The sequence below is a fragment of the Thunnus maccoyii genome, chromosome 3, assembly GCF_910596095.1.
Source record: "Thunnus maccoyii chromosome 3, fThuMac1.1, whole genome shotgun sequence".
NCBI lineage: Eukaryota > Metazoa > Chordata > Actinopteri > Scombriformes > Scombridae > Thunnus > Thunnus maccoyii.
The window spans coordinates 35,987,351-36,001,799 of NC_056535.1; the positions used below are offsets into that span (position 1 = coordinate 35,987,351).

General features: G+C 39.8%; 1 long non-coding RNA gene across 1 annotated transcript; it reads right to left on the reverse strand.

Annotated features, from left to right (window-relative positions):
• Nucleotides 1-9,238: 9,238 nt before the first annotated feature.
• Nucleotides 9,239-13,442, reverse strand: LOC121889674. Its single transcript, XR_006093598.1, has 4 exons — nt 13,220-13,442; nt 13,058-13,126; nt 11,062-12,864; nt 9,239-10,938 (listed from the first exon to the last, which is right to left on the reverse strand). It is a non-coding gene; the product is annotated as an uncharacterized LOC121889674 (long non-coding RNA).
• Between the last annotated feature and the right edge of the window lie 1,007 nt (nt 13,443-14,449).

The following is a 14,449-nucleotide window of genomic DNA, read 5'->3' on the forward strand; positions in this document are numbered from 1 at the left end:
CCTGATCACTGACTGTAGTTTTTTTTGTTTTCTACCCGTCACAATCCGTAGTCGAGGTTGGGTTTGATGTTTTCTCACATGCGATTCTCCCTCGAGTGCTTCGGAGCTGCGACTCGAGAAGCGTGAAGGCTGTAATTAAAGACAGTAGATGTGACACTAACAAGCAAACTTTAAACTCAGACTGATATGGTTCATGATTTTATTTTTTAATGTATACATGTTCAAGTCATGTTCAGTGGTCGTATTTATGAAGCTTCTCAGAGCAGGAAATCACTTCTTACTGGCCTAAAATTCTCAAAGAGACACATTTGTGGTTTTACTTTTAGGATGAGGAGTAAAATACATTTGATCAGCTGTCTTACTTTAGGAAATCACTCTTATCTGGGTTCATATTTAGGAGCTCCAGAGGAGTCCTGACCCGTTAGCAGCTGCCAGGAGAGATATATTATGAAAGCTTGATGAGCTTATTATTCTTTATATTTTATTGTAGCAGCGATGAACCGAACTTTGATCACATTCATACAGAATATGAACATGACGTCCTCAGTGAGAGCAGACTATATGAACACAATCACGTCCCTCCGGCTGGATAATTAATCTCAACTTCATTACAGCAAGTTAAATATTTCTATAAGGTCTTATCTCTTCAGGCTATTTCAAAGAATAGCAGAGACTAAATTATTAGGCTGTATTTCCCACCACTGTGTGATATTACAGATTTTCCCCTCATGAATTGGCTGGTAGAAGACTGGCACGCCAGTCTAAAGTACCTCAGAGTACCACTGATGGCTGCTAGCTGCTCCAACTGACTCCCATTCAAAAAGCCTCAACTTCTCCCTAGAAATACTGAGTCAATCATTGTTTTAAACGAGCTATTCTGGTCTCAGTCTCTAAATTCAGGACGTCTAATAAGTGTGCTGGTGGTCATTTTGAAAATTTTGCTCCGTTAATAAGATTTGAAGACTTATAGTAGCTTTGATGTCTGCCATGTGAGCGTTGATTGACAGTTGGCTTACCTGCTGCCCCGTCTCCGGGACTCACACTGAGTCGGACTATTGTCGCGATATTTCACTAAGTTTAAAGCTATAATCTGTAATTATTCCACATTAAAATGTCTAAACCAACTAGACCTATGTTATATATGTTGTTGAGTTGTGTACTTACATTATCCCAAATGTTTCCAACAGTTTTCAAACCCAGAGAAATCTGTCATTTAATCAAAGTAACGGACCGTTTCATTTGGTCGCCTGTCGATGGCGTCATACCTCCTCTACCAAAGAGTAAACACGCACCAGATGCATACGGCGGCGCTGTGTTTGTCCGCTACAATGGCGTCTACCAAAGAGTAACTTACACACATACAAGATAATACATCGGTGTTGTGGTTGTTCCACACAAACTGTTATAAATGGACTTTTATTCAGTTTTAAGACACATTTTCATGATAAATTTAGGTGGTTTTTAACTATATCTTTTAGCCGGAAGAAGGATTTTAGTCATTGGACGTCTGGATCTTAAGTTATCAGAGAAATAAACTGGACAAACGTTAGCAGCAGCTCAGCTAACAGCCCCTCCAGGAAGTCCGGTGGTTGCCGAACATTGTCAGAGAAATATTGATTTTTTTTAGGTGAAACAGCTTTAATTAGTATTTTAACGATTTTAATCTGCGTGTACGTTTGTTTTTGGAGAGGAGGAGACCTCTGCGGATAATTCGGCTCCCGGGAGAAACCGGCCGAACGTCTGGATCTAAAGTTATAAGAGAAATAAAGCGAACAAGTGTTAGCAGCAGCTCGGCTAACAGCCCGTACCGGACGTCCGGTGGTCACTGTGCATCGTCGGAGAAACACTGATTTTTTAGGTGAAACAGCTTTATTCAGTGTTTTTACCTGTAATCTTCGGGTCCGTTTGTTCTGGAGAGGAGGAGACCTCTGCAGGTAAAAACATCCTGAATGATGAACACTGGAGTAATCCTATCCCGGTGAAGCTGGTTATTTACAACGAAGACAACAACTTCACACTGTCATCACACTCCGTCTTTTGTTATTGTCTTGATTGAGACCCCTAGCGGCTGAAATTACATATTGTGCGTTTAATGTGACGTGATTACGATGCCTGCCCCGTTAGCACAGTTTAGCTAAAGTAGCTAACGTTAGCCCAAGTGTGCAGCGCTCGGTGCTCCCAGTAAGCTAGCGTTAGCTGGGTCTGAGGTAGCGGGTTGTGTTTCCAGAGCGTGAAAGGCAACACCTCGCACTCCTTATTTGGAAGGTCCTGACTCCAAAATGGAAAAGATGGTGCCAACCTGAAACTAACAAGTGACATCACACCTCGCTACATCCATCTGCATATGAAGAGCTCCTTTTCAAAATCTGCTAAATGCCATCCTTTAAAAAAAAAAAAATGAACTGCTTGTTGTGAGTTATTCTTGACACATAGCACATTCTGAACACTAAACAGTAGTAAGGGGAGAAAAAACAGGGAAAGAAGTAATAAAACTAATAAATCACAAGAGTCAGAAGGAAGGAGAACAGGGCAAATATAATGAGAATGGATGTCAGCCAGTCAGAAGAATTTAAGGTGATCTTTAAATTAAAGGAAGGGCAGTCAGAGTTTAGTTCATTCAATCCTATTTGGCTTGCTATGGGCCAAATAGGATCGAGCTGAGCGAAGTTCTAAAATGCAAGGATTCTGGCAGATGGGAAGCTACTTGTAATTTGTAAGTCTGCTGCTCAGTTGGCAAAAAAGCTGTTGCACTGGAGGCGAGTGGAAGGATTTGTTCCAGGGTGCATGAAAGGGGTGATCTATGGGGCTTCGCTTGAAATCTCTCTATGGAGGGACTGGTCGGGGGATATCGATGGTGCGAAGGTCACTGAGGCTACTCGAATAAAGAGAGAGTTTTTTGGGGGGGATGGAGCTAAGCGTGACTCAGCGGTCGTGGTGTTAGTGCAAGTGTTCCTGGGGTGCTTGTCCTTTAAAGTTCACCCACATAGGAAGCGACCCTTGAGGTGTTACAAATGTCAGAGGCATGGGTCATACTGGAGCTGCATGCTGAGGAATTAGAAGATGTGGAAAAATGTGGGTGCAAGATTTCTAAATGTAAAGAAAAGGGTGATTTAAATGTGGTGAAGGGGACGCTGCTGGAAGTCGTGAGTGTGAGCAATATGAAGCAGGCTGTGAGGGTGCGGGGAGATAAATAAAGGGGTGTCTTAAGGGGGTATCTAATGAGGCTGTAAAAAAGGTTGAAAACATGGTGAGGCTGATGAAATGAGGGGGAGAGAAGGAATCAGTGGTGGAGAGTAGGTTTAATTTCCTGGCTTTTATCATTGAAAAACTAATTCAGATATGGTAAGAAGAGTGGTGCAGGTTGCTGAGAGGGTCCTTGGGATTGGAGGGGGTTTAGCCACCTATCCTCCACAACTATGTGTTCTGAAGAAGCAAAAAGGCAAAAAAAATGAAAGGTTGGTGATGATATTTAAACTATTAATGTTTTATTATCCTCCAGTGGAATGCCCAGTTTGGTGGTAAATGAGCAAGAGTTAAAGAGGTTTGTGGATGCCTTCAAAGAAAAAAATTGAGTTAAATGCACAATATGTAATTTCAGCCACGAGGAGTCTCGATCAAAACAATAACAAAAGCTAATGCTAGCTTACTGGGAGCACCGAGTGCTGCACACTTGGGCTAACGTTAGCTACTTTAGCTAAACTGTGCTAACGGGGCAGGCATCGTAATCACGTCACATTAAACACACAATATGTAATTTCAGCCGCTAGGGGTCTCAAACAAGACAATAACAAAAGATGGAGTGTGATGACGGTGTGAAGTAGCAAGGGATCATGGGAGTTGTTGTCTTCGTTGTTAAATAACCAGCTTCAGCAGGATAGGATTACTCCAGTGTTCATCATTCAGGATGTTTTTACCTGCAGAGGTCTCCTCCTCTCCAGAACAAACGGACCCGGAGATTACAGGTAAAAACACTGAATAAAGCTGTTTCACCTAAAAAAATCAATATTTCTCCGACGATGTTTGGTGACCACCGGACTTCCTGGAGGGGCTGTTAGCCGAGCTGCTGCTAACGTTTGTCCAGTTTATTTCTCTGATAACTTAAGATCCAGACGTCCAATGACTAAAATCCTTCTTCCTGCTAAAAGATATAGTTAAAAACCACCTAAATTTATCATGAAAATGTGTCTTAAAACTGAATAAAAGTCCATTTATAACAGTTTGTGTGGAACAACCACAACGCCGATGTATTATCTTGTATGTGTGTAAGTTACTCTTTGGTAGACGCCATTGTAGCGGACAAACACAGCGCCGCCGTATGCATCTGGTGCGTGTTTACTCTTTGGTAGAGGAGGTATGACGCCATCGACAGGCGACCAAATGAAACGGTTCGTTACTTTGATTAAATTACAGATTTCTCTGGGTTTGAACATTGTTGGAAACATTTGGGATAATGTAAGTACACAACTCAACAACATATATAACATAGGTCTAGTTGTTTTTAGACATTTTAATGTGGAATAATTACATATTATAGCTTTAAATTTTAGTTCTACACTATAGTTTCATAAAACACAACTGCAGCTCGTTTTTATAAAGTTGCTTTAACTCAAATTGTTTTTGCTCATTATGCTGTTGCAATATTGGTAATTTGTCGGAAGCCCAGTATGTCGTCTGAATTTTGATTAAGTTGGCCCTAATGAGCTGTGACTGTTAATGAGCCAGCTGCACAACTCTTCTTCTTCTATTCTAGCTGATTTTTAGGCTCAGTTTTGTTTTGTTCCCTGAGTTTCACATCACATCACATCACACTGGGACTTCACAGTTCTGATTACTGATACCGTCACTCTGGAATACGCGAGTTCATTTCAGTATTCATGTTGAACACTGAGGCGACGTGCGAGGAAGGGACAACAGAGATTAAACCTGTTGTTTTACAAAACCATCACAGAATCAGACTTTATCTTCTTGCTGATTTGTTGGTTTGGGAATTTAAATATACAAAACAAGAATCAACTGGGAACAGCAGCCTTAAATCCATCACATCAAATCCTCTCTCTCCTCTGTCAGACACAGGTCTCCAAAACATGAGCTGCATCAGTTTTAATTTATCTCATGCCCAATTATAATTAGGACTGTCAATTGATTAAATAGTTAATTGCAAAGTAAAGTTAATTTTCTTAACATGGGAGATATGCTTACTTTATGCAAATGTTGTGCATTTATTTGTAGGAAATCAATAAACAACACAAAACAATGACAAAGATGGTCAGAAACCATCACAGGTGCAGCATTTAGCTTTTTAAAAATATAAAAATATGCTCAAATCCCAATTTACAGCAATCTGAAGCCCAACGGGTAACAGATGGGCACGTTGGCCAGATAAATTTTCCATTACTTTAGTACTGATGAAAGATCACTCCTCTGGATCCTTCACTTTAAAAGTAAATCACACAATATAACTGTGTCCAACCTCACACAGGAAAAATAAAGAATCACAAAATCATCGGCCAGTAACGATTCTCTCTGTTATCTTATGAATAACTGCTGTAATTAAAGGTAATTTACCTGTTTGATCCGGGACTGTCGACCTCCTTTTCAGGTTTTGAAATTGGAACGACCGCTGCTTGCTTCTACTCAGCCGGGATTATCCCTTGTTCCCAACATCTCCTCCGATGCCAAGTCATCCATGTGCTTCAACACCTCATATCCCAGGCAGGCCGCCTCTCCCAACAGGGATGGTGTTACGCCCTCCTCGCCTCGTTGCATGCGTCAACTCATGCATGAAGAAGAATACGCTGATCCCATCACTGTTTTCAGTGTTTTTTGTGTTCATGTCCATGCTCCTCAGCCGTCCCTCTCTACCCACATTACTAGTGCTGCGTACTCTCTGAAAAGTCCTCGCTAATAGCTCGGCCTTCCTCCCTGTTGCTTACAACTATTTATCTCCTTCCATCAAAATACGAATAAGCACAAAACCTTCGCCTAGCTTTTCTTTCTTAGCTCCTTTTATAGCCTTCCTAGCTTCCACTGCTCACAATCTCTCTCTCTATATTGAATAACTCAGCTCAACTGGACTCTTTCTAAGCTGTCTATCAACCCTATTATGAGCCCACACCGCTTCATTACAAGCCTTATTCCACCATGACACTATCTTCCTCTTTCCTGTTCCGCTTGATTGAAATTGACTTTTCAGCTGCTCTTCTCAATACAAAACAGATGGACTTACTCCACTCTTCTACACTACTCTCACTTATAACTGACTTCTGAGAGTTTTTCCTCTAAACTCATCCCAGTTCAAAGTGTTTTTCTTCTCCACCTGCAAAACTCTATCAAACCAACTTAAAATGGGGGTAATGATCATCCCCCTCGGTGTAACACCTAGCTAACTCAGCTGATGCTAACGTTAGATCTATGCATGACAGACTCCCATTTCTCCCTCTCTCTATTTCTGTCATTCAGCATCGCTGGTGAGTATTTATCCAGAAAATCTTCTATTAACGCACCGTTCTTATCTTTGCTTTTGCTGACACATAAAGGATTATGAGCGTTAAAATCTCCCTGCCCACCCCACTGGGGGGACTGCACTTGACCCATTATTCCATCTAACTTCTCTATATCCAACTGGAGACAAGGGTTGTAAACATTTATCACAGAGAATCTTCCTGTTGAGCTCTATACATGTCTCTACTCTCAAACAAACACTCCACATCCCCCAAAAGTATTTACATCTTTCTGTAAACATATGCTGGTATTACAAAATTCAAATTATGTTTCATCTATGTCTCTTGTAAACATATTAATGGTATAATACGTAATTATTCCACATTAAAATGTCTAAAAACAACTAGACCTATGTTCTATATGTTGTTGAGTTGTGTACTTACATTATCCCAAATGTTTCCAACAGTTTTCAAACCCAGAGAAATCTGTCATTTAATCAAAGTAACGGACCGTTTCATTTGGTCGCCTGTCGATGGTGTCATACCTCCTCTACCAAAGAGTAAACACGCACCAGATGCATACGGCGGCGCTGTGTTTGTCCGCTACAATGGCGTCTACCAAAGAGTAACTTACACACATACAAGATAATACATCGGCGTTGTGGTTGTTCCACACAAACTGTTATAAATGGACTTTATTCAGTTTTAAGACACATTTTCATGATAAATTTAGGTGGTTTTTAACTATATCTTTTAGCCGGAAGAAGGATTTTAGTCATTGGACGTCTGGATCTTAAGTTATCAGAGAAATAAACTGGACAAACGTTAGCAGCAGCTCGGCTAACAGCCCCTCCAGAAAGTCTTAGGTAACACAGTTTTTTAGGTGAAACAGCTTTAATTAGTATTTTAATGATTTTAATCTGCGTGTACGTTTGTTTTTGGAGAGGAGGAGACCTCTGCGGATAATTCAGCTCCCGGGAGAAACCGACCAAACGTCGAGATCTAAAGTTATGAGAGAAATAAAGCGAACAAGTGTTAGCAGCAGCTCGGCTAACAGCCCGTACCGGACGTCCGGTGGTCACCGAACATCGTCGGAGAAACACTGATTTTTTAGGTGAAACAGCTTTATTCAGTGTTTTTAACTGTGTAAGTAGTTTATTGCTTTGGTTATATACCTTATATACGTTTTATGAACCTTTATAAGATTCTGTTTGTATGTCAGTCTGTACAGTATTAGCTTGCCAACTAGCTGTTGCTTGCTAATTTATATCAAAAAGGCAGTAACTACTATATATCGTATAAAGCCTTTGCTGATATGTCGGTTGTAAATTGAAATAAATAGACTTGATAAGTAAGTAAGTAAGTAAAACTTTATTTATATAGCACCTTTTTTAACACAGGTTAAAAAGTGTTTTTTTGAAACAGTCAACAGATTCAGCTGATCTGATGGAAGTGGGGAGATTGTTCCAAAGTCTGGTTGGTTTTGGTTTGTAGTTTGGTACGTGGTAGTATACGGGCTTAGTAGCTGGGATATATATGCAGGAGCTAAACCGTGTAAGGTCTTATAAGTGATTAAGAGAATCTTGAAATCAATCCTGAACTTCACTGGCAGCCGATGCAGTGAGGCTAAAACAGGAGTGACGTGGGATCGGCGGCCGGTCCTGGTTAATAACCTCGCTGCTGCATTTTTGTACAAGCTGAAGACGTGACAGGTCAGCTCGGCTAAGGCGAGTGAAAAGGGAGTTACAGTAATCCAGGCGGGAAAAAATGAAGGCATGAATGATGTGCTCTAGGTCAGAGGCTGACAGTAATGGTCAGATTTTTGCAGGATTGAACCATTTTATTGACATGGTGTTCAAATTTCAATTTGACCTACACATACACAGAGGAAGTACACTATACTGTGCTGTATCTCCTTCTAAAGCTTAAATATTATTGCCTATGGTCTATGGATAGGATGCTATAAGGGGTCAATGTATTACAAGCTTCCACATCACAAACCCTGTTATCACTCACATGTAGTTCATCCTGAGACATAAGACTAACTATGAATCCTTCTTCTTTGCTAATCTGATGAGGCAGCAGTTGATGGAGAGAATCAACTGTAAACCAGTAACTGCTGAATCTGGATTATTTGGAGTTCCTGACTCACCATAAACTTATTCTGTTTGATTTGAGCACTACAGAACCTCCAGCATAACGTCAGCTCTATGCTCACTATGGAACAGGAAACAGAAGTTGGTCCAAAATTGTAATAAAAGAGAAAAACTACAGAATTTGCTGGACACACAGCTGCCAGCCTCAAGAAGAGCGATTTACAGGAGGATGCAAGAGGATCATTCAACACGCTGACTGACCAACAGCTCCACAACATCATCTCAGTTATTAAAAGTCAGATACTAAACGCTGGTTATCTAATGGTTCAAAGGTCGTTTGGTTTCAATGGGCTGCGTTCAGTGGTGGAGAACGATGGTCTCCATGCATCGGGTTGATGCTGCAGGGATCTTCTCATGGATCACAGAACCAGGTCGTGTTCTTTCTCCTTTGGTCCACATTGACACAAACTGTTTATGTGATTATCTACATACAGAATGTTGGCAGCAGGAGGCATGTTAGATGTATATCATAAGAACAGTTTGTTTTTTATTGTAAACGTTATCAGCTTAATGTAGATTGTTTTGAATTTCAAATTAGAGCTTAAAATGCATATTGTACGGAGATCTCAGCGTCTCACAGGGACATAGCTGACCTTAGCATGAGGTCATAATCAGCTGCTTAGTTCTTTTATCATCGATCGTGTATATTTTATCTCCAGCTCTTTAGAAGAACTCTTCAGCTGGAGGGTGATGATGGTTGATTGTTATTTTGACATAAAAGTTCCTAACGGACAAGCAGAAAAGGCAGTTAAAGGAGTAGCTCTAATATAAAACCCTTTGGGAAGTGTTACTAACAGGAGCAATAGTTGTTGTGATTCTGTGTAGCTCCATTAAAAAAAAAAATTATACAATGTGATTAATTTCTCTACAGATGTCTGTTCACTCTCACTGAATTGAGATGCAACATTTTATGCATAAATAATAATAATACCTGCAGACATAATAAAAGATGAGAACTCAACAGCAGCAAAGTGAACGTGGACAGATATAAAATAACGGTGGCTTCATTAAAATAAAACTAAATTGATGCTTTTCCAACTAACAAAGCAAAGGATCCTGCATGAGACAAATTCTATTTATGTTTTTTTATTTCAGAATTCATCAAACATCCATTAACATTATTCCAACTGCAAATATCTAGAAACAACATTTAATTCTAGTAGAGCATCACCATATCTGACTGCTTCACTCATGATTCATCTAAACTCAAAGTGCTGAGATGCTTCACTGGAAAAGTCACAGTCCGAGTACATGAACTCACAATCAGGTAACAAACTGAACGATCTTCCTGCGTTCATGGTGAAAAGTTGCATGTTGTTGTGAAACGTGTCTCTTCATCAGGGAGGATGAGGATGTGGGATTACCTCAGAACGTTTATATGTGCTCGGTACATTCAAATCAGTAAAATATTCAAATGGTGATGTGTGTATGAACACTGTACAGTAGATATAGTACCTGACATCTATCTGATGACCATTAGATTTCCCTTTATCTCTGACATGTGGTTCAGTTCATCATTATGAAATCAGCATCAGGTTATAAAAGGATGAATACAGATTTGGTCAAATATCTTTTCAGTGTTCAAACTCAGTTTATTAAAGGAAATATATGAGAAATATAAAACAGAAGGAGAATGTCTGTAAGAAGAGAATAAGTGGCATTTAAAAATCAATTCTTTGCTCACTTTTCTTCCCGGGAACAAACGGAGCAACAAGCTTCAGGGTTTGTCTCCGTCTGGTCCAGACCGAACGGTTCATGACCTTTAGAAGCTGCTGCAGCATCAGAATCAGTCTCGTTGGAGAATGTAAGACGACTGCTCTTTGAAGAAAAGCACAGGAAAATTAAACACTGGTTTGAAAAGTAAACATTTTAAAAATTGAAAAAATTTAAAATGTTAAACAACAGTGAATGATGCTTTCTGTGCTGTCCAGTTTGATATTATTTCATCAGTGCAACATCAGAGACGGAGAAATAAAGCAGAGAATACAACAGGTGTTAAAACATTATAGATTATAGAACTTGTACGTTACCAACCTGAAGTTATGAAGGTCTGTCAAAGAGTATCTGAGAGTTTCACCCTGGTTTTCCTCCAAAGAATCTGTTTTCACTACCTGAAACCCTGTTTTGTTTTATATCAGAATAAAACAGTTAAATGATCAACTTACCAGTCAAAAACTCCTTCCTGAGTGATGCTGCCTCTCCTGTATGGACCATCATCAGAGCACCGGCAGGAGACGCAGCTTTTCTCCTTTTCCACTGCTGAACGCTCCTGTCTGTCTTCTCTGTCCACACACAGTTTAAATCCTGTTGTGGTTTCAACAAAGTGCAACACATCCTCCATACTTAAGGAAGAAAACAGAGAAAATATAAGATTGTAACGACTCAGAACCTCCATCAGAGATGGGAGCAGAGTCCAACTTTCTTTAATCAGTCCAAAAAAAAAAAAACAAGCAGAGGTAACAAACCAGGCAGACAACTCTGAGGGAAAGACCAGGAAACAGGCAGGATGTCAGGTAACAGGCAAGTGAACAGGTAGATATAGAAATGCTGGAACACTTTGCAAACACACTGGACAACCTGGCGAGGAGCATGTGAATGTGGACCAGTATATATATATAAGGAGGGACTGATGAGCATAATGGGATCCAGGTGAGGAGACTCAGGTGAGGAGACTCAGGTGGCAGGAGAGTTAGTGACGGTGAACCCGTGACAAACGTAGTCCCAAACACAATGTGTATACGTTATTACCATTTAACAGTCCCATCAAGCATGATGCTGAACAGTGTTTGGGAAAGAAAAGGCTGTTAAATATGATTATGATTATAAATTACTGCATCAGGTGCTTTGTTTTTAATAGCCTGTTGATTTGACAGAATGTGATGACAACATGTGGATTGTGTAAATGATGGCGCTCATCATTTATTCTGTATTTGATATAAATTCATGCAAAGGTCATTTTAACAAAAACTGACCTTTTTTTTGGTTTGTCAACTGGAGTTTGATCAGGAATATCTGGACTGTTGTTATGTTGCCGTCTGGGCAGTAAGACAAACTCCTTCCTGACTCTGGAGACAGTCGTCCATTGTCCACAAGTCAAACTAAAACACACCAATGAAACGCTTTCTTTTTATGCTTACACATACACACAACGTAAATATACTGACTCTTAAATGAAATAAATTGCTTTGTTTTTTAACTGCTACCTTTTATGTATTTATGGCTTATTTATCAATTATGTTCCTGTAAACCTGTATTTTAATGTATTTGAACATATCATCAACTATTTATTCATATTTATTGTATTTATTCTCTCATATGAACTTTAACAACAGTCCTAGCTGAGTAAACAGTAACTATAATGACTCCATGGACTTTCTTCATAAACAAAACAATCATCTGCGATCATCAATAACAATGAAACAAATCAATACATATCAACGATGCCATCAAAAGGCTTGAGATGCAGGCAAAAACAACAGCTCTGAGCCCCGCCCTTCATTCACTTCCTGTTTATAAGTCACCTGACATGTTACAGGTAACTTCCTGTTTCAAAATAAAGCATACAAAATGAAAAACAATGTTTATTATACAGATATCATGGACTGATCATCTGGGAGGACAAACCACCTGAAATTTGAAAGAACGTTGCTTCGTGTTACAAATAGCTGAAACAAAAGATGAGTTTACCTGCTACGCTATTAATCATGTGATTAATGTCCAAACGGATCGTACATATACAGGAAGCAGCCTGAAGGCGACCTGATGAAGGCCTTAATGGCTGAAATGCGTAGCCACGTTTTTAACTACGACTAAGTAGCCGTGAAGTATTCATAATTGGAGCTTCAGATCTTTCCAGTAACTCTAAACTAGCAGGATCCCGGAGCTGAAGAGCAGCAGAGGGACGCCTCTCTACACACAAGCAGCGCTCCATGCATCTGGTTTGACTGAAACAAAAGATGATTATCGGTGCAAAGGGAGCTGAAGTGATTTTGGATTTTTAGTTTATGTGCTAGAATTATCCTGCACTTATTCTCCAACAACACGTAACTCAGAGGGCTGAACATTTACACAACATTTTGCTCCCACTTCATCACCAGTCTCATCAGAGGACAGTTTTTCATGTGCATGTGTACTGCAAGCATCTGCAAAGGCATCACTTCATTACACTGCTAACATATCTGCTTTGGAGTTTCTTTAAAAAGTGTTGTGAGAGTGTAATGTCTCCTCCTCTGCTTCAGGTGGAATGATGCTTCATCAATCACTGCCTCCTTTATTGAGAAAAGAGGAAAAAAAAAAAAAAGCTTAAAAAAATGATCCGTTTTGTTGAGGAGAAACAGAGGATTTGTCAGTCTGCCATCTCTAATGCTTACAGCAAGTAAACACCAAAAATAAATGGGAGAGTGGGATGTGATAAACAGTAAATATGAAAAACTCAACAAAACAATCTTAATCTTAACAAACCTGTTGCCTTACGCAAGAGCCGTCCTCCACAAAAGATCCTCCATCTTTGGAAACGTGTCAGCCAGAAGCCTGGAAATCAACTAGTTAACAACAAAGTACAAAAAAGAGACACACGACTCAGGCTACAATATATCTTACAAACAACTAGACTGACAACTGTACCTGTGTGTGTGTGTGTGTGTGTGTGTGTGTGTGTGTGTGTGTGTGTGTGTGTGTGTGTGTGGGAAGTATTTTTTTTGGCAGCAGATAAAACTTGAGTGCAGTTGTCTCACTGGTTACTTTAACAAGATGCTTGGCAGTCAAACGTCTCTATTTACTACAACACAAGTTTGATTTGAAATATCTTGGAAAAAAGATCTGTGGATTAAAATGTAGCTTTATGAGTTTAAAGGGGCCACATTATGCTTTTCCTTATTTTCAGACATATATATATATATATATATACATATATGTCACGGGTTCGCTTTCAATGATGGCTCAGACGACGAGAAACTTCAGCGTAGTGATTTTTTATTCACACCAAGTTCCCCCAAACAAGAGTGGCAAAAATATTTACAGTGCAGGAGTGGAAAAAAAACCCTAATAACAAAAAAAAGTATTTACACGACAGGTTTCACACTGGCAGTTTGTCACCCACGTTATTACTCAGCCACAACCAAAAACCCAACCAACCCTAAATGAGCAGAGCTCCCCCTTATATATTCTTAGCCCCTCCCCCAGACAAACCAATTACCAAATTATAGACTCCTACAGTTAAATTTGACAACACAACAAACATAAATTCAAAAATCAATGATATACTTTGCCTAAAGGAAAAATGGCACTAATCGCCCTCCGTACAGCGATGGCCCAAATACCCCCAAACCAAAATAAATCATAAAATATCAGTTCATACAATGTTGATGGTATGGTCCATGGTCACCTGACCCTCTTAAGCGCGCCACCAAGCGCTATATATGGTGTGTCCAGGAAGTGCCTCAGTTTGGCCCATGCCCGGAGGCAACCAGAGGCAGCACGGTGTGAAGAAGCAAGGGATCATGGGAGTTGTTGTCTTCGTCGTTAAATAACCAGCTTCACCGGGATAGGATTACTCCAGTGTTCATCATTCAGGATGTTTTTACCTGCAGAGGTCTCCTCCTCTCCAGAACAAACGGACCTGGTGATTACAGGTAAAAACACTGAATAAAGCTGTTTATTGAGTTGCTGCATAAAGGGCCAGTATAAGATAAATAAGGAGTTTTTTGAACTGTGAATCATGCAGAGCTGCTCTATTAGAGTCCAAAAATAAAAAATTAACAGGTCCTTTATTAATAACAATCAAGTGTTGCATTAAACTTCTAAATATCTTGTCTATATGTTTTCTGTCCTGTCTGAAGCTGAATGTAAACGCAT